The sequence below is a fragment of the Tasmannia lanceolata genome, unplaced genomic scaffold (assembly GCF_043159265.1).
Source record: "Tasmannia lanceolata isolate RefF3 unplaced genomic scaffold, GAP_Taslan_0.1 ptg000018l, whole genome shotgun sequence".
NCBI lineage: Eukaryota > Viridiplantae > Streptophyta > Magnoliopsida > Canellales > Winteraceae > Tasmannia > Tasmannia lanceolata.
The window spans coordinates 3,037,524-3,055,898 of NW_027518695.1; the positions used below are offsets into that span (position 1 = coordinate 3,037,524).

The 18,375-nt window shown below is 39.0% G+C and overlaps 1 long non-coding RNA gene across 1 annotated transcript; it reads left to right on the forward strand.

The window, feature by feature from the left end:
- Positions 1–11,920: 11,920 nt before the first annotated feature.
- Positions 11,921–16,796, forward strand: LOC143851514 (uncharacterized). The gene is made up of 2 exons (XR_013236370.1): positions 11,921–13,537; positions 16,629–16,796. It is a non-coding gene; the product is annotated as an uncharacterized LOC143851514 (long non-coding RNA).
- Positions 16,797–18,375: the final 1,579 nt, after the last annotated feature.

Genomic DNA, 18,375 nt, shown 5'->3' on the forward strand with positions numbered 1-18,375 from the left:
ACCCAAAACAATCATCCAATATGAAGAAATTGAAACAAGTACCAGAGATGATAAACATCACTTGTATGCAGACTCTTTCTGTATTTTTCCACAGCGTTACTGAACGGCAATCTGAGACAGGGTACTTGATCTACCTTTACTTCACCTTCATGTGATGCCGTTCAAGAAAGCTTGTGGAAAAGTACAAAGAGGGTCATATGTAGACACTCCAACTAGAAAGAATAAGAACAAAGAAGATACTAAATAAAAAGAAACCCTAAGAGAGATATAGGTTAGGGGGAGGGTTAGAGATGTATTTATAGTGTAATGGAGAGGCTCGTAGGGTTGTATAAGGAAAAACAAATCCCTGTAACTTCCTATTTTGCTAGAAGCTTGTTTAGGAATATATCGTAATGGGATGACTACAAATACAGCGAGGCCAAATTAGGAATAAATTCTAAATGGGTAGGATACCAATATAGCAAGATTCTAAATGAGATAGACTACCAAAATAGCTAGCAAGAGTTAGGATTGAAAACTATTTAGGAAATGAATCCTAAATAGAAGGGACGTAGAAGGCAACAATGAAAAAAGAGAAAGATCTAGGCGCGAATGCAAATATAAAAATCTCCTGGATAAGCTTCGCGACTGGGTGGTCTTTTTAATAGAAGAGAAATTCGGCGATAAGCGCTATCTTGTTTGGAGAGATCGTCATAAATGATTGAAGTCTGTCATTCACGGTACATAAAATATTCAGCCGGAGCCGCTCCTGTATAAGGCGCGAGGTATAGGGCTGCAACTCGAGCCGGGTTTTATCCGACCCGCATCGACCCGACCCGAAAATAGCCTGGGTTGGGTTCAAGTTTCATGGGTTTCGGGTCGAGCCGGGTTGAGCATTCAAAAGCCCGCATGAATCTCGGGTCGAGCCGGGTTTGAAGGGGCCCGACCCGACCCGACCCGAGTTACATAAGTTATAATATGTACATTTTTTTCTATTGTTAGTAAAAGTTAAAAGTGAAAACTCACGCACCCACAATTATTGTATGTGAGTGTAATTTCTGCTTCTATGAGCTGAGTTGATTCAAGTGTTTGATTGTAATTACAACATTGTTTGATTACAGCATTGTTTGATTCAAGTGTAATGTGAGTGTAATTACATCATTGTTTGATTCAAGTGTAATGTGAGTGTAATTTCTGCTTCTATGAGTTGAGTTACCTTGCCAAACAAGAGTTTTCCTTAAAAAATTGCGTCAACATGAAAAAACCCGAACCGACCCGAGATTTATCATGGGTAGGGCCGGGTTTGGGAATCGTGGGTTTTCCAGAAAAAAACCCGACCCGACCCGACCCGAGATATTTCTCGGGTAGGGTTGGGTTCTCCAAAACCCGACCCGCCCGACCCGAGTTGCAGCCCTAGCGAGGTATTGCAAAATTGCAGGCGAATACGCCGTTTCGGCTACCACAACAGTGTATTCCATCGCCTCTCGTTGTTGGGAAGTAGTAATACTCCCCCTCGAGTTAGAGTGTGAAGATCTTGAACACCCCACTTGAAAATCAAATTGTGAAATTGATCACGCCTAAGGGCCTTAGTGAGGATATTGGCAAGCTCGAGCTAAGAAGGAAAATGAGCGTTGCGTGACGAAGCGGAAACGCCGGGTAAGATCACCATCTTACCTTTATGAGAACAGCTCCTGAATCCACAAGAGAAAGGAAGAAATAAGGTTTTTAATTCAATGCAAAAACTGCTTTCAACACATAGATAAGCCCCTTATTTGTAGACTACCGACGACTCATACTCAATCTCAACGATTAGATAACTCCTATTTTTAGCTAAGAAATCATGATAATCATTATCCAAGCAAACCAAGTAACAGAATCCCAAAGATAATGACGTCCTACTCGTATTAATATGTTTGGTGCGCTCATGAAAGACAGGATTAGCCGTTGCAGCTTGATAGTCACAACGCAACCGCATGGAGGAGGAATGAGTGACACCAAGTCTTGAAGAAGTGCTTCGAGGCATTTAGGATCCAAAAAACATTTAGGAAACAAATCCTAAATAGAAGGGATCACATAGAAGGCAACAATGAAAAACAAGAAACAACTTGTAATACTTCCTTCCATAAAAATTACCTCTAAGTAACTATAAAAGCATGAATTTTTTGGCTCATTTTTTTTTGTTTTTGTATTCTTATGGGGAAAAAATTTCCAAGGAAAAAAGATTAGGTAAAAAAATTTACAAATGTGATGTGCGGTTGTAATTTTTTAATAAAACAAGTTTTTTATTTCGGAAAAAAATCCAGGGGAATTGAGTTTTCCAAGTACTGGAAAACTCATTTCTATAGAAATATTTTCCAAATTAAGCATGAACTTCTTGTCTCATTGCAAATGAGATCAAATTTTAATAATCTTATACGCCAATTTTAGTGGCAACCAAAATAGCCCTTAATCTTTTTTTCCATTTCATAATTTTCAATGACTAATTGAGAAACATTTGGTAGATATGAGATTCACAGGCAAGAAAGATATATGACCTGGTGCAACCCATTTGTGCCTTATACTAATCCAACCCCATACAGGGTCATACCCAGACTCCAACTATAAATAGCCTCCAAAGGTAGAGGTCCGAATCCTGAAATTTACTATTCATAGAAGACTTTCCTTATCTATTGCACTTACTGACTTAAGCATCGGAGGACCTTCTTGGAGTAACCACCCCAGGGTGGTCTTCTGACCGTTTGCTACCTCGCGCAGGTCCACCTCAGCTCTTCCGATGCCATATAAATTGATCTCCAATTTTTTAGGGCAACAGTAACTAATCATGATGCATCTATCATGCCCAACTACAACATTCCCCAATTGTACTCAATAATTTTTATTTTTTATTTTTTGCAGAAACATGCAAACAAATGTTGGAAATTTGGCTCAAGTAGTCATGTGGGAGGATAAAAGGCTTCTTAGCCTTCTTTTAAACATTCTGGAATACTAAGGCCATTACAGGATACGTAGCATTCAAAACTATAGTTCTGAATCTAACTTTGCTCTATGAAAAGGAAAAGAAATTTTTTTTTTACCAATAAATGATTGTTTGTCATCGTTGGTAATTTTAAAAGATATTTTCTCTTAACTATAAGGATATCAATATGATATAGGTTATAACTGATAAATGTAGGCTTCCATGCTCTTTAATAAGCTTATAACAGTGTGTTCATTTTAAGAAAAACACGGCATGCGAATACTTTATTGCAACTATCTACATGAGGAGGGCGGTTTTGTTCTTATCAACAAAACACACACGGTTCTTCAAAAAGTGGAGGAAAAAGACCCTATTGCCCTTTCTGACACCATCAGAGTCCAGATAGAGTACACCTCAATCATTATGCTGCAGCCTCCCTTTTTCATTATTTTAATATTACTTCTTGGAAAAATAAGTTTGCATTTAAAACATATCGCGCCCCCCATTATTGTATGAGCCACTGGCGGATTGAAGGAACGGCATGCATTTTAACATTTTTCGCTTTGTTCTCGAGTGACATACATTTTATAGTGGAACGTTGCCATTATTCAACATAGTAGAACAACAACGTTCTTGAGACGCTGCCAGATTGAAGGAAAAAAATATACAGTAGAAAGGCAACGCTGGTGGATAGAAAAAATTAGTGGAAAAGAAGCTGCCAGTATGTTAAATAACGTTGCCGTTCTACTATTGTTTCACTCGGGACCAAATGGGCAACGTTGCCGTTCTACGTTACGGTTATTTAAAATGCATGGCGTTCCTACAAAAAATGGTATGCATTTTAACGTTGCCGTTCTACTATTTTTTTCCTTCCAATGGCCCACTAACGGAAACCCTAGATCCAAAACGGTAACATGTTTTTTTGTTTTTGTATCCTTATGGAAAACTTTTTATCCATGGAAAAGAGATTCAGTAAAAAAAATTCTAAATGTGGCACCCAAAGAAGCCCTTAATCAGCTTTTTCACCATTTCCTTATTTTCAATGACTAGTAGAGAAATACTCTGTAGATTAGAGATTTACAGGCAAAAGTTTTTTTTTATGCTAAATGGATGAGCAGGTACAACCCATTTGCACCATATACTAATCCAACCCCATATAGTGGACTTTTGGACCTGATCATCCTCTACTGTCCAACTAGCGGGTCCACCTTGTATTGAACTTGGTCCAAAAATAATTATGAGTAGAAGATCTTAATCTTTGGTCCGTGGTCTCTAAGTAGAGACGGATAAACAAAATTCAAAAAAGACTTCTGTTGTATCTATCTGCTGCATAGCACGCCACCATCGGACGGTTTATATTGTCCTATGAAACCCATCCACAGTGGGACCCACCAGATGAATCAAGACGTTCCACTGTTGTGTGGGCCTATCATATGGTGCAAACGAGTTGCACTGGATTAGTGGGTTAGTTTTCCCTTTCTTTTATGTCGTAATCGATGCTCCATCTTTTATTTCGTTTTGGATCTTCAGAATTGATTTTCAGTTCAAAACTCATTTTGGACTCAAAATTAAGGGGACATCTTTTATCCCCTCTAACATGAACCGTTGGTGGGTCCAACAAATTATCTTTGAAATGAGGATATCATCTGTTCCAAATGCTTTAACATGGTTTAATTTAGACATTAGCATACAGTGATCCGTACGTAGTTTGGTGATGACAAAAAAATGAGGATATCAACTGTTCCAAAGCTTTCTCTCATGCTAGGGAATTTCGCAGAATGGAATTTCGCAGAATTGCCTTTCTGCGAAATTCCCTAGCAAATCCCATATACAAGAAGAAGAAGAAGAAATAAAAAATAATAATTTGTTCAAGATAAGAAAAGAGAATTGGAAAACAATAATCCTGGAAAAAAAACCCAAGACTGATTGGAATTCTCAACCGCATCCAATAAATCTCATCTTAACATTTGAAAGGAATTGAACCTGCGAATAATGTAACACCAGCGATGGAGATGCATCTTTGTTAGTGGAATTAAAGAAATAAATACCAATAAAAAGCAAAAAGAACAACCCATAAGACTCACCCAATATGTAGAATTGAAACAAGTACCAGAGATGATAAACATCACTCGTATGCAGACACTTTCTGTATTTTTCCACAGCGTTATTGAACGGCAATCTGAGCCGGGGTACTTGATCTACCTATACTTGACCTTTATGTGATGCCGTTCAAGAAAGCCGTGGAAAACTACAAAGAGGGTCATATGTAGACACTCCAACTAGAAAGAATAAGAATTAAGAAGATACTAAAGAAAAAGAAACCCTAATGCTCATATAGGTTAGGGGGAGGGTTAGAGATGTATTTATAGTGTAATGGAGAGGCTCGTAGGGTTGTATAAGGAAAAACAAATCCCTGTAACTTCCTATTTTCCTAGAAGCTTGTTTAGGAATATATCGTAATGGGATGACTACAAATACAGCGAGGCCAATTTAGGAATAAATTCTAAATGGGTAGGATACCAATACAGCAAGATCTTAAATGAGATAGACTACCAAAATAGCTAGCAAGAGTTAGGATTGAAAACTATTTAGGAAATGAATCCTAAATAGAAGGGACGTAGAAGGCAACAATGAAAAACGAGAAAGATCTAGGCGTGGATGCAAATATAAAAATCTCCTGGATAAGCTTCGCGACTGGGTGGTCTTTTTAATAGAAGAGAAATTCGGCGATAAGCGCTATCTTGTTTGGAGAGATCGTCATAAATGATTGAAGTCTGTCGTTCACGGTACATAAAATATTCAACCGGAGCCGCTCCTGTATAAGGCGCGAGGTATTGCAAAATTGCAGGCGAATACGCCGTTTCGGCTACCACAATAGTGTATTCCATCGCCTCTCGTTGTTGGGAAGTAGTAATACTCCCCTTCGAGTTAGAGTGTGAAGATCTTGAACACCCCACTTGAAAATCAAATTGTGAAATTGATCATGCCTAAGGGCCTTAGTGAGGATATCAGCAAGCTCGAGCTAAGAAGGAAAATGGGCGTTGCGTGACGAAGCGGAAACGCCGGGTAAGATCACCGTCTTTCCTTTATGAGAACAACTCTTGAATCCACAAGAGAAAGGAAGAAATAAAGTTTTTAATTCAATGCAAAAACTGCTTTCAACACATAGATAAGCCCCTTATTTATAGACTACCGACGACTCATACTCAATCTCAACGATTAGATAGCTCCTATTTTTAGCTAAGAAATCATGATAATCATTATCCGAGCAAACCAAGTAACAGAATCCCAAAGATAATGACGTCCTACTCGTATTAATATGTTTGGTGCGCTCATGAAAGACAGGATTAGCCGTTGCAGCTTGATAGTCACAACGCAACCGCATGGAGGAGGAATGAGTGACACCAAGTCTTGAAGAAGTGCTTCGAGGCATTTAGGATCCAAAAAACATTTAGGAAACAAATCCTAAATAGAAGGGATCACATAGAAGGCAACAATGAAAAACAAGAAACAACTTGTAATACTTCCTTCCATAAAAATTACCTCTAAGTAACTATAAAAGCATGAATTTTTTGGCTCATTTTTTTTTGTTTTTGTATTCTTATGGGGAAAAAATTTCCAAGGAAAAAATATTAGGTAATTTTTTTTTACAAATGTGATGTGCGGTAGTAATTTTTAAGAAAACAAGTTTTTTATTTCGGAAAAAAATCCATGGGAAATGAGTTTTCCAAATGGAAAACTCATTTCAATAGAAATAATTTTCCAAATTAAGCATGAACTTCTTGTCTCATTTGCAAATGAGATCAAATTTTAATAATCTTATACGCCAATTTTAGTGGCAACCAAAATAGCCCTTAATCTTTTTTTTTCATTTCATAATTTTCAATGACTAATTGAGAAACATTTGGTAGATATGAGATTCACAAGTAAGAAAGATATATGACCTGGTGCAACCCATTTGTGCCTTATACTAATCCAACCCCATACAGGGTAATACCCAGACTCCAACTATAAATAGCCTCCAAAGGCTCAAAGGTAGAGGTGCGAATCCTGAAATTTACTATTCATAGAAGACTTTCCTTATCTATTGCACTTACTGACTTAAGCATCGGAGGACCTTCTTGGAGTAACCACCCCAGGTTGGTCTTCTGACCGTTTGCTACCTCGCGCAGGTCCACCTGAGCTCTTCCGATGCCATATAAATAGATCTCCAATTTTTTAGCGCAACAGTGACTAATCATGCTGCATCTATCATGCCCAACTACAGCATTCCCCAATTGTACTCAATAATTTTTTATTTTTATTTTTTGCAGAAACATGCAAACAAATGTTGGAAATTTGGCTCAAGTAGTCATGTGGGAGGATAAAAGGCTTCTTAGCCTTCTTTTTAACATTGTGGAATAGTAAGGCCATTACAGGATACGCAGCATACAAAACTACAGTTCTCAATCTCACTTTGCTCTATGAAAAGGAAAAGAAAATTTTTTTTTACCAATAAATGATTGTTTGTCATCGTTGGTAATTTTAAAAGATATTTTTTCTTAACTATAAGGATATCAATATGCTATAGGTTATAACTGATTAATGTAGGCTTCCATGCTCTTTAATAAGCTTATCACAGTGTGTTCGTTTTGAGAAAAACACGGCATGCGAATACTTTATTGCAACTATCTACATGAGGAGGGCGGTTTTGTTCTTATCAACAAAACACACACGGTTCTTCAAAATGTGGAGGAAAAAAGACCCTATTGCCCTTTCTGACACCATCAGAGTCCAGATAGAGAACCTCAATCATTATGCTGCAGCCTCACTTTTTCATTATTTTAATATTACTTCTGGGAAAAATAAGCTTGCATTTAAAACATATCGCGTCCCCCATTATTGTATGAGCCACTGGCGGATTGAAGGAACAGCATGCATTTTAACATTTTTCGCTTTGTTCTCGAGTGACATACATTATATAGTGGAACGTCGCCATTATTCAACATAGTAGAACAACAACGTTCTTGAGACGCTGGCAGATTGAAGGAAAAAAATATACAGTAGAAAGGCAACGCTGGTGGATAGAAAAAATTAGTGGAAAAGAAGCTGCCAGTATGTTAAATAACGTTGCCGTTCTACTATTGTTTCACTCGGGAGCAAATAGGCAACGTTGCCGTTCTACGTTACGGTTATTTAAAATGCATGCCGTTCCTACAAAAAATGGTATGCATTTTAACGTTGCCGTTCTACTATTTTTTTTCCTTCAAATGGCCCACTAACGGAAACCCTAGATCCAAAACGGTAACATGTTTTTTTGTTTTTGTATCCTTATGGAAAACTTTTTATCCATGGAAAAGAGATTCAGTGAAAAAAAATTCTAAATGTGGCACCCAAAGAAGCCCTTAATCAGCTTTTTCACCATTTCCTTATTTTCAATGACTAGTAGAGAAATATTCTGTAGATTAGAGATTTACAGGCAAAAGTTTTTTTTTATGCTAAATGGATGAGCAGGTACAACCCATTTGCACCATATACTAATCCAACCCCATATAGTGGACTTTTGGACCTGATCATCCTCTACTGTCCAACTAGCGGGTCCACCTTGTATTGAACTTGGTCCAAAAATCATTATAAGTAGAAGATCTTAATCTTTGGTCCGTGGTCTCTAAGTAGAGACGGATAAAGAAAATTCAAAAAAGACTTCTGTTGTATCTATCTGCTGCATAGCACGCCACCATCGGACGGTTTAAATTGTCCTATGAAGCACATCCACCGTGGGACCCACCAGATGAATCAAGACGTTCCACTGCTGAGTGGGCCCAACATATGGTTCAAATGAGTTGCACTGTATTAGTGGATTAGTTTTCCCTTTGTCGTAATCGGTGCTCTATCTTTTATTTCGTTTTGGATTTTCAGAATTGATTTTCAGTTCAAAACTCATTTTGGACTCAAAATTAAGGGGGCAGTGATATCCTATGTCCCTCTAACATGAACTGTTGGTGGGCCCAATTAATTATCATTGAACAACGTAGCCCCATCCATATTTTTCAAAATGAACAACTGTTCATGCTGGAGGGAGAGTTAGAAGGTTTGGAGTAGTACTGTATCGCTGTGTTCTAGGAGGGGGATCGATATCACTGCACAAAATTAAATGCAATTTTGAGTCTAATAATCGGTCTTGGATTCAAAATCGAAAACAAAATGAAGCACCCTATGGAAAAGAATGAGGATATCATCTATTCCAAGTGCTTTAACATGGTTTTAATTGACACATTAGCATACAATGATCCGTAGTTTGGTGATGACGAAAAATGAGGATATCAACTGTTCCAAAGCTTTCTCTCATGCAAAAGTCAGCCGTGAATTGCCTTTCTGCAAAATTCCCTAACAAATCCTATATACAAGAAGAAGAAGAAATAAAAAACAATAATTTGTTCAAGATCAGAAAAGATAATTGGAAAACAATATTCCTAGAAAAAAACCCAAGACTAATTGCAATTCTAAACCGCATCCATTAAATCTCATCTTAACATTTGAAAGGAATCGAACCTGCGAATAATGTAACACCAGCGATGGAGATGAATCTTTGTTAGTGGAATTAAAGAAATAAATACCAATAAAAAAGCAAAAAGAACAACCCAAAACAATCATCCAATATGAAGAAATTGAAACAAGTACCAGAGATGATAAACATCACTTGTATGCAGACTCTTTCTGTATTTTTCCACAGCGTTATTGAACGGCAATCTGAGATAGGGTACTTGATCTACCTTTACTTCACCTTCATGTGATGCCGTTCAAGAAAGCTTGTGGAAAAGTACAAAGAGGGTCATATGTAGACACTCCAACTAGAAAGAATAAGAACAAAGAAGATACTAAATAAAAAGAAACCCTAAGAGAGATATAGGTTAGGGGGAGGGTTAGAGATGTATTTATAGTGTAATGGAGAGGCTCGTAGGGTTGTATAAGGAAAAACAAATCCTTGTAACTTCCTATTTTGCTAGAAGCTTGTTTAGGAATATATCGTAATGGGATGACTACAAATACAGCGAGGCCAATTTAGGAATAAATTCTAAATGGGTAGGATACCAATATAGCAAGATCCTAAATGAGATAGACTACCAAAATAGCTAGCAAGAGTTAGGATTGAAAACTATTTAGGAAATGAATCCTAAATAGAAGGGACGTAGAAGGCAACAATGAAAAACGAGAAAGATCTAGGCGCGAATGCAAATATAAAAATCTCCTGGATAAGCTTCGCGACTGGGTGGTCTTTTTAATAGAAGAGAAATTCAGCGACAAGCGCTATCTTGTTTGGAGAGATCGTCATAAATGATTGAAGTCTGTCGTTCACGGTACATAAAATATTCAGCCGGAGCCGCTCCCGTATAAGGCGCGAGGTATTGCAAAATTGCAGGCGAATACGCCGTTTCGGCTACCACAATAGTGTATTCCATCGCCTCTCGTTGTTGGGAAGTACTAATACTCCCCCTCGAGTTAGAGTGTGAAGATCTTGAACACCCCACTTGAAAATCAAATTGTGAAATTGATCACGCCTAAGGGCCTTAGTGAGGATATCGGCAAGCTCGAGCTAAGAAGGAAAATGGGCGTTGCGTGACGAAGCGGAAACGCTGGGTAAGATCACCGTCTTACCTTTATGAGAACAGCTCTTGAATCCACAAGAGAAAGGAAGAAATAAAGTTTTTAATTCAATGCAAAAACTGCTTTCAACACATAGATAAGCCCCTTATTTATAGACTACCGAGTCAACGATTAGATACCGTCTTACCTTTATGAGAACAGCTCTTGAATCCACAAGAGAAAGGAAGAAATAAAGTTTTTAATTCAATGCAAAAACTGCTTTCAACACATAGATAAGCCCCTTATTTATAGACTACCGACGACTCATACTCAATCTCAACGATTAGATAACTCCTATTTTTAGCTAAGAAATCATGATAATCATTATCCAAGCAAACCAAGTAACAGAATCCCAAAGATAATGACGTCCTACTCGTATTAATATGTTTGGTGCGCTCATGAAAGACAGGATTAGCCGTTGCAGCTTGATAATCACAACGCAACTGTAGACACCCCATTTTGACCGGACCATTTTCCCCAAAATCGAATAAATTCTCGAAATCGAATAAAATCCTAATCCCGAAGTTGAGTCAAGATCCCGGAACCGAATCTCAAAATTTTCGAAAAATCAAACCTGAAAACCCTAAAGATGCCCATTTCCATATATTTTGGAAATCGTTTGAAAGCCTGGGTGATCTCTGAACCCCATTGGCATCCTTCGTTCAATTGCCCTGATCCTCTATCTCATTTTCACAAAAAATTGAAAGAGTTACAAAATACCCCTGAGTTTTGGTATTGGCACCTCTCTATACAAAATTCTCAAGTGTGGATGATGCTAACTCAACCTCTCAATTTTACTAGCTTACCTTGTCTCTTAGTGTTTAGACCGTGATTAAATGGGTACATTTTTGAATTAAAATATGTCAAAGGACAAGCTGAGTTTGTGTGATTATCAAAGCGAGGGTGAGGTTGTTTCATTTGTAAATGGAAGGGGGTTGATTTAAACAAGGAAGGTGTGACAATACCAAACCCTTGTATTAAAAGGAGAAAGATATATTTGTTTTTTTTATTACTTGGGGCAGCCCACTCAAGTGCAAAAGGAAGAAATAAAATACACTAGATGGGGGGCTGCCCATGAGAGAGAAGGGGGCACAATATATCATTTCCCATTTACAAGAGGGCATTATTGGAAATTTCCATTGCTTTCTTTGCAAGCCACAAGCATAGGCCATTTGATCAAAGAGGTGTAGTGTAGGGCTCAGATCATCTAGAATGTTCTAGGTTTTAGGGTTTCTAGGAGGGCATTAAGGCTAAAAGAGAGAGATTGATGGCTGAGATGAGAAGGGAATGAAATGGATGGCTGAGATTAGGAGGAGGGTTTTAACCCTAGCTATAAAAATAGAAAATCTCGTGGGTAACCAAGAGAGGCAGAGATTTTTCTAAAAGAAAAACGGAGAATAGCAGAGGGAGAGGAGGATACACAGAGGAGGGGAGAAAAAAAGAAAGAAGAGAGTAGCAGAAAAGGAGGAGACCGGCCACCACCAACCACCACCACCATCCTCAGCTCCACCACCACCCAACCCTTCCACCACCAAACCCTCTTACCGCAGCCACCCCCTACCTCCTCAATTTTCAACATCTAAACCCATTTCAAACAACCCCCAACCTCCATTGATTCCGGTGGCCTTACCGGAATCCGGTACCACCACCTCCACCTCCACCTCCATTGAAATCCCCCACCATTTCCTTTACCCTTATCACCAAACCCATTTTATTTTTCCCAACTCCTCCTCCAACCGAACCACCCAATTACCACCACCATCGTCATCCACCAACAACCCAAACCCTTCTTCCAACCTCGTCCACCGGAATCCAGCCACCGGATTCCGGTACCAACCCTCAGCAGACCCCATTTTTTTTTTTGTTTACCTCCTAACCCAAATCAAAACCCACCTCTGCAAATCTCTACCTCCGACCGGATCCGCCGGCCAATCTCCACCGACCACCATCCTCCACCATCACCATCACTCTCTCCACTTCCTACCTCCCCTCACAGCCACCATCAATTGTCCCATCAAACCCCTCTTCCAACCTCATCCACCGGAATCCGGCACCGCCACCATCCACTTCTACAAATTCGACCCACCTCCATTCCTAGCACAGCCACCACCACCCCTTCAAGCCACCACCTCCACCATCTCCTTTATTCATAAACCCATTTCATTTCCCCCATTTCACAAACCCACCATCACAGCCACATCAAAACCTACATCTAGCAACACCAAAACCCACTTCATTTCTCTTGCATTCCCTCCATCTTCGCCTCAATCCCCGCCATCAGCACCCTACTCCGGCACCCGCCATTAACTCCGGTCATCCCACCGAAGTCCATTTCTCCCTCCCATTCTCTCTTACTGATTTGGGTAAAAACTCTCTAGGGTTTGGGAGCTGCAAAGAGAAGAAGCAAGGAGGGGAAGACAAAGAAAGGGATTGGCAGCCATTATCTCAGCAAACCTGCCGGATTCCTCCGTCCATCGTTTTTTTTTTTTTCGGGTCCACCTTATCTTCCATCCATTTCAGCCCCTCTTCTTTGTAGTTCCTATCCTACCACCATCATCATATTCCTCATTACTCTTTTTCAAATCTAAACCCTTCTTCACCATCAACTATCATCACTATTCCAAACCACCATCACTTTCAGAACAGCCACCATCCCCATCTAACCCATTTGATTTCCTCCCGTCCAATTTTATCCTCTTGTTCCATTTTCAAAAGCCATCATCAGTTGATATTAGCCTCACTCCCCTGTCACTACCCAAATAAATAAATAAAAAAAAACCAGGAAGTTGATCAAATTAGACCTTATACATAGGATTTCTTCCCATATGCCTACATTGGGCGCATTTCAAATAGCTATAATCTGAAGCGAGAAGGGTGACATTCCAATTTTGGTGGAAGAATTTCAGGGTCTTACATCCAAGCGCCAAAGATCTGATTATAACGAGAAGAGCTTCAAGCACCAATCTCTTGACAACTCAGGTAACCTTGTCTCTCTCTTTATGCCATTCCTGTTTTAAATGAGAATTCTGTTTATCATGATAGTGCTAGGCCTGCAATTCATTTTAATATTCTCAATTTGGGTTTCTACATGTAAAACCGGAGGTTTAGATTTGCTCTATGTTGTTGTCCTTAAACTCTAGTTTCGGTTTTGTGTTTGCTTTTGAGAGTAATTCTCAGGTTGTGTGAGTATACATGGATAAAGGTTTCATAATGTTTTAGAAGGGCAAACTCTATCTGCTACCTCTTATTCTTTATTCAGCGTACTTCCTAGTAATGTTCGGTATCTGAGTTTCTTCTTGGTCTATTCAACCTATGCTCTGTGGTTTATCTTCATTCTAATAATATAGCGAGTCTCTTACCTTGGTTACATTGATTTCGCTTCACATGGGGGCAAGTTGGTTAGGACGATTGAATTTCTTTGGTCGACCTGGCTTCGTTCCTCGGGGAATGGGGTCACTTGAGATATCTGATTTATTACTGTGACAGATTGACTTCGTTTCTTGTGAAACAAGTTGATCGAAATGTTTGACCCATCTTAGTCAGGTCGACTTTGGTTCATATGCAACAAGTCAGTCTAGCTGACAACCCCCTTTGCCCTTCGCATCTTCTTGCCTTCCTTGGGATTCTTACAGGGCGTAAAGGTTTCCTTCTTTCTGAGGCCATCATCTCTTACAGGGTTAGAGGTCCCCTTTTCTTCGAGATTACTACTTCTTGTAGGATTTAGGAGTTCTTTCCTTTTCGGGATTATTCTTTGCATGTTCCTTGGGATACTCTTTGCATTTCGGGATCCCATCGATTTTGGGAACACTTCGTCGGGTCTAGGCGATGACGGACGGCAACCTCTTGAGCCAAAACCCCATTTTGATCAAAAGGGATAAAAATACATAAAAATCAAATAACAAAAATTCAAAAAACACAAAAGCATTTTTCGAAAAGCTGTTTCGAACTATGTTGGCTTGATCCCTTTTTACAGGGTACGTAGGCAGCTTGGGATCGTCATCCCAAGTTCAGTCAAATTTTTCAATAAAATCATTTCAACCTTTCAAAAAAATCATTTCAGCATCCAAAAATATCTTTCAAGCTTTTCTCAAAAATACAAAAACCAAAATGGGCAAGGATGGTGATTGCCAGGTCACTCGGAGCCTTCTTTTCATTTCATTTCCAATTTTGATCGTGGTTTGCCGGTTTTATCGGTTTTCCGACGTTTTATCGGGTTTTGGGATGGGCGACGACATAGCGTGGCCCCTTTACAGGGATTGTCCTCGCTGAGCCCAACGATAGGCTATGACGATCGCGAGACTTGTCCTATCTTTAGCGGATCAGGATCACTGAGCTCGATTCCCTTAGAATCGCTCCCTGAGTCTATCGTATGTCCCATTTTCTTTTCCCTGGCATTTTGGGTTTGCGCATACCGTCTATTTTCTGATTCCTTTTTTTCCTCGCATCTTTTAGTTTATCGTGTGTTTGTCTTTGGTTCCTTGTGTGTTTACTTTCAGCTTGCTTATTCCTTGTGCGTTTAGTTCCACATGCTTAGCTGTAGACATTTACTGCTTTTCTGCTTATCATATCTGCTATTACTTGCTTAGCTATAGCTGTGCATGCGGATATTATTGCTTTCCTAGATGTGATGGGTTAGGAGTAGATGCGGTGAGTTAAGATTTGAATGTTTATCTTCTTTTGCCCATCCCCGGGTCATGCATGCTTAGATAGACGTTTCTTCGGGAGTGCTCGTTCCCATTTCACATGATTTTAGCCCAAAACTCTTCAAAATTAATTAAAAATGGCATAAGAGACCAGGTGCCTGCACTTGGGCGAATTGGGGGCGCTTAACACATTCCCCATTCGTCATCAGGCACGAACTTTTGTATCTCTGGTTATCCGTTGCAACAGAGTATTTCATGGGATCCAGGGCCTACTTCCTTGGATGACGACTCTTCTTTGTTATAGGTACACCTTGGTTCCGGGCTAGTCCTTGAATCGAGAGGTATCTCATTTATATCGCCACCCATGCTCTGAGTGGCATCATTTCGAGAGTTCCTTGGTAGAGCTCTCCTTCACATTGTGGAGATCTTAGAGGACAGGCGCGGGATCTCGTGTCCCTCGCCCACCATCCTCGGGATCGGGGTCCACAGCAACCGCATGGAGGAGGAATGAGTGACACCAAGTCTTGAAGAAGTGGTTCGAGGCATTTAGGATCCAAAAAACATTTAGGAAACAAATCCTAAATAGAAGGGATCACATAGAAGGCAACAATGAAAAACAAGAAACAACTTGTAATACTTCCTTCCATAAAAATTACCTCTAAGTAACTATAAAAGCATGAATTTTTTGGCTCATTTTTTTTTGTTTTTGTATTCTTATGGGAAAAAAATTTCCAAGGAAAAAAGATTAGGTAAAAAAATTTACAAATGTGATGTGCGGTTGTAATTTTTTAAGAAAACAAGTTTTTTATTTCGGAAAAAATCCATGGGAAATGAGTTTTCCAAGTACTGGAAAACTCATTTCTATAGAAATATTTTTCCAAATTAAGCATGAACTTCTTGTCTCATTTGCAAATGAGATCAAATTTTAATAATCTTATACGCCAATTTTAGTGGCAACCAAAATAGCCCTTAATCTTTTTTTCCATTTCATAATTTTGAACGACTAATTGAGAAACATTTGGTGGATATGAGATTCACAGGCAAGAAAGATATATGACCTGGTGCAACCCATTTGTGCCTTATACTAATCCAACCCCATACAGGGTAATACCCAGACTCCAACTATAAATAGCCTCCAAAGGCTCAAAGGTAGAGGTCCGAATCCTGAAATTTACTATTCATAGAAGACTTTCCTTATCTATTGCACTTAGTGACTTAAGCATCGGAGGACTTTCTTGGAGTAACCACCCCAGGTTGGTCTTCTGACCGTTTGCTACCTCGCGCAGGTCCACCTCAGCTCTTCCGATGCCATATAAATAGATCTCCAATTTTTTAGCGCAACAGTGACTAATCATGATGCATCTATCATGCCCAACTACAGCATTCCCCAATTGTACTCAATAATTTTTAATTTTTATTTTTTGCAGAAACATGCAAACAAATGTTGGAAATTTGGCTCAAGTAGTCATGTGGGAGGATAAAAGGCTTCTTAGCCTTCTTTTTAACATTGTGGAATAGTAAGGCCATTACAGGATACGTAGCATACAAAACTACAGTTCTCAATCTAACTTTGCTCTATGAAAAGGAAAAGAAAATTTGTTTTTACCATTAAATGATTGTTTGTCATCGTTGGTAATTTTAAAAGATATTTTTTCTTAACTATAAGGATATCAATATGCTATAGGTTATAACTGATAAATGTAGGCTTCCATGCTCTTTAATAAGCTTATCACAGTGTGTTCGTTTTGAGAAAAACACGGCATGCGAATACTTTATTGCAACTATCTACATGAGGAGGTCGGTTTTGTTCTTATCAACAAAACACACACGGTTCTTCAAAAAGTGGAGGAAAAAAGACCCTATTGCCCTTTCTGACACCATCAGAGTCCAAATAGAGTACACCTCAATCATTATGCTGCACCTCCCTTTTTCATTATTTTAATATTACTTCTTGGAAAAATAGGCTTGCATTTAAAACATATCGCGTCCCCCATTATTGTATGAGCCACTGGCGGATTGAAGGAACAGCATGCATTTTAACATTTTTCGCTTTGTTCTTGAGTGACATACATTTTATAGTGGAACGTTGCCATTATTCAACATAGTAGACCAACAACGTTCTTGAGACGCTGGCAGATTGAAGGAAAAAAATATACAGTAGAAAGGCAACGCTGGTGGATAGAAAAAATTAGTGCAAAAGAAGCTGCCAGTATGTTAAATAACGTTGCCGTTCTACTATTGTTCCACTCGGGAGCAAATGGGCAACGTTGCCGTTCTATGTTGCCGTTCTACGTTACGGTTATTTAAAATGCATGCCGTTCCTACAAAAAATGGTATGCATTTTAACGTTGCCGTTCAACTATTTTTTTTCCTTCAAATGGCCCACTAACGGAAACCCTAGATCCAAAACGGTAACATGTTTTTTTGTTTTTGTATCCTTATGGAAAACCTTTTATCCATGGAAAAGAGATTCAGTAAAAAAAAATTCTAAATGTGGCACCCAAAGAAGCCCTTAATCAGCTTTTTCACCATTTCCTTATTTTCAATGACTAGTAGAGAAATATTCTGTAGATTAGAGATTTACAGGCAAATGTTTTTTTTTATGCTAAATGGATGAGCAGGTACAACCCATTTGCACCATATACTAATCCAACCCCATATAGTGGACTTTTGGACCTGATCATCCTCTACTGTCCAACTAGCGGGTCCACCTTGTATTGAACTTGGTCCAAAAATCATTATCAGTAGAAGATCTTAATCTTTGGTCCGTGGTCTCTAAGTAGAGACGGATAAACAAAATTCAAAAAAGACTTCTGTTGTATCTATCTGCTGCATAGCACGCCACCATCGGACGGTTTATATTGTCCTATGAAACCCATCCACAGTGGGACCCACCAGATGAATCAAGACGTTCCACTGTTGTGTGGGCCTATCATATGGTGCAAACGAGTTGCACTGGATTAGTGGGTTAGTTTTCCCTTTCTTTTATGTCGTAATCGATGCTCCATCTTTTATTTCGTTTTGGATCTTCAGAATTGATTTTCAGTTCAAAACTCATTTTGGACTCAAAATTAAGGGGACATCTTTTATCCCCTCTAACATGAACCGTTGGTGGGTCCAACAAATTATCTTTGAAATGAGAATATCTTCTGTTCCAAATGCTTTAACATGGTT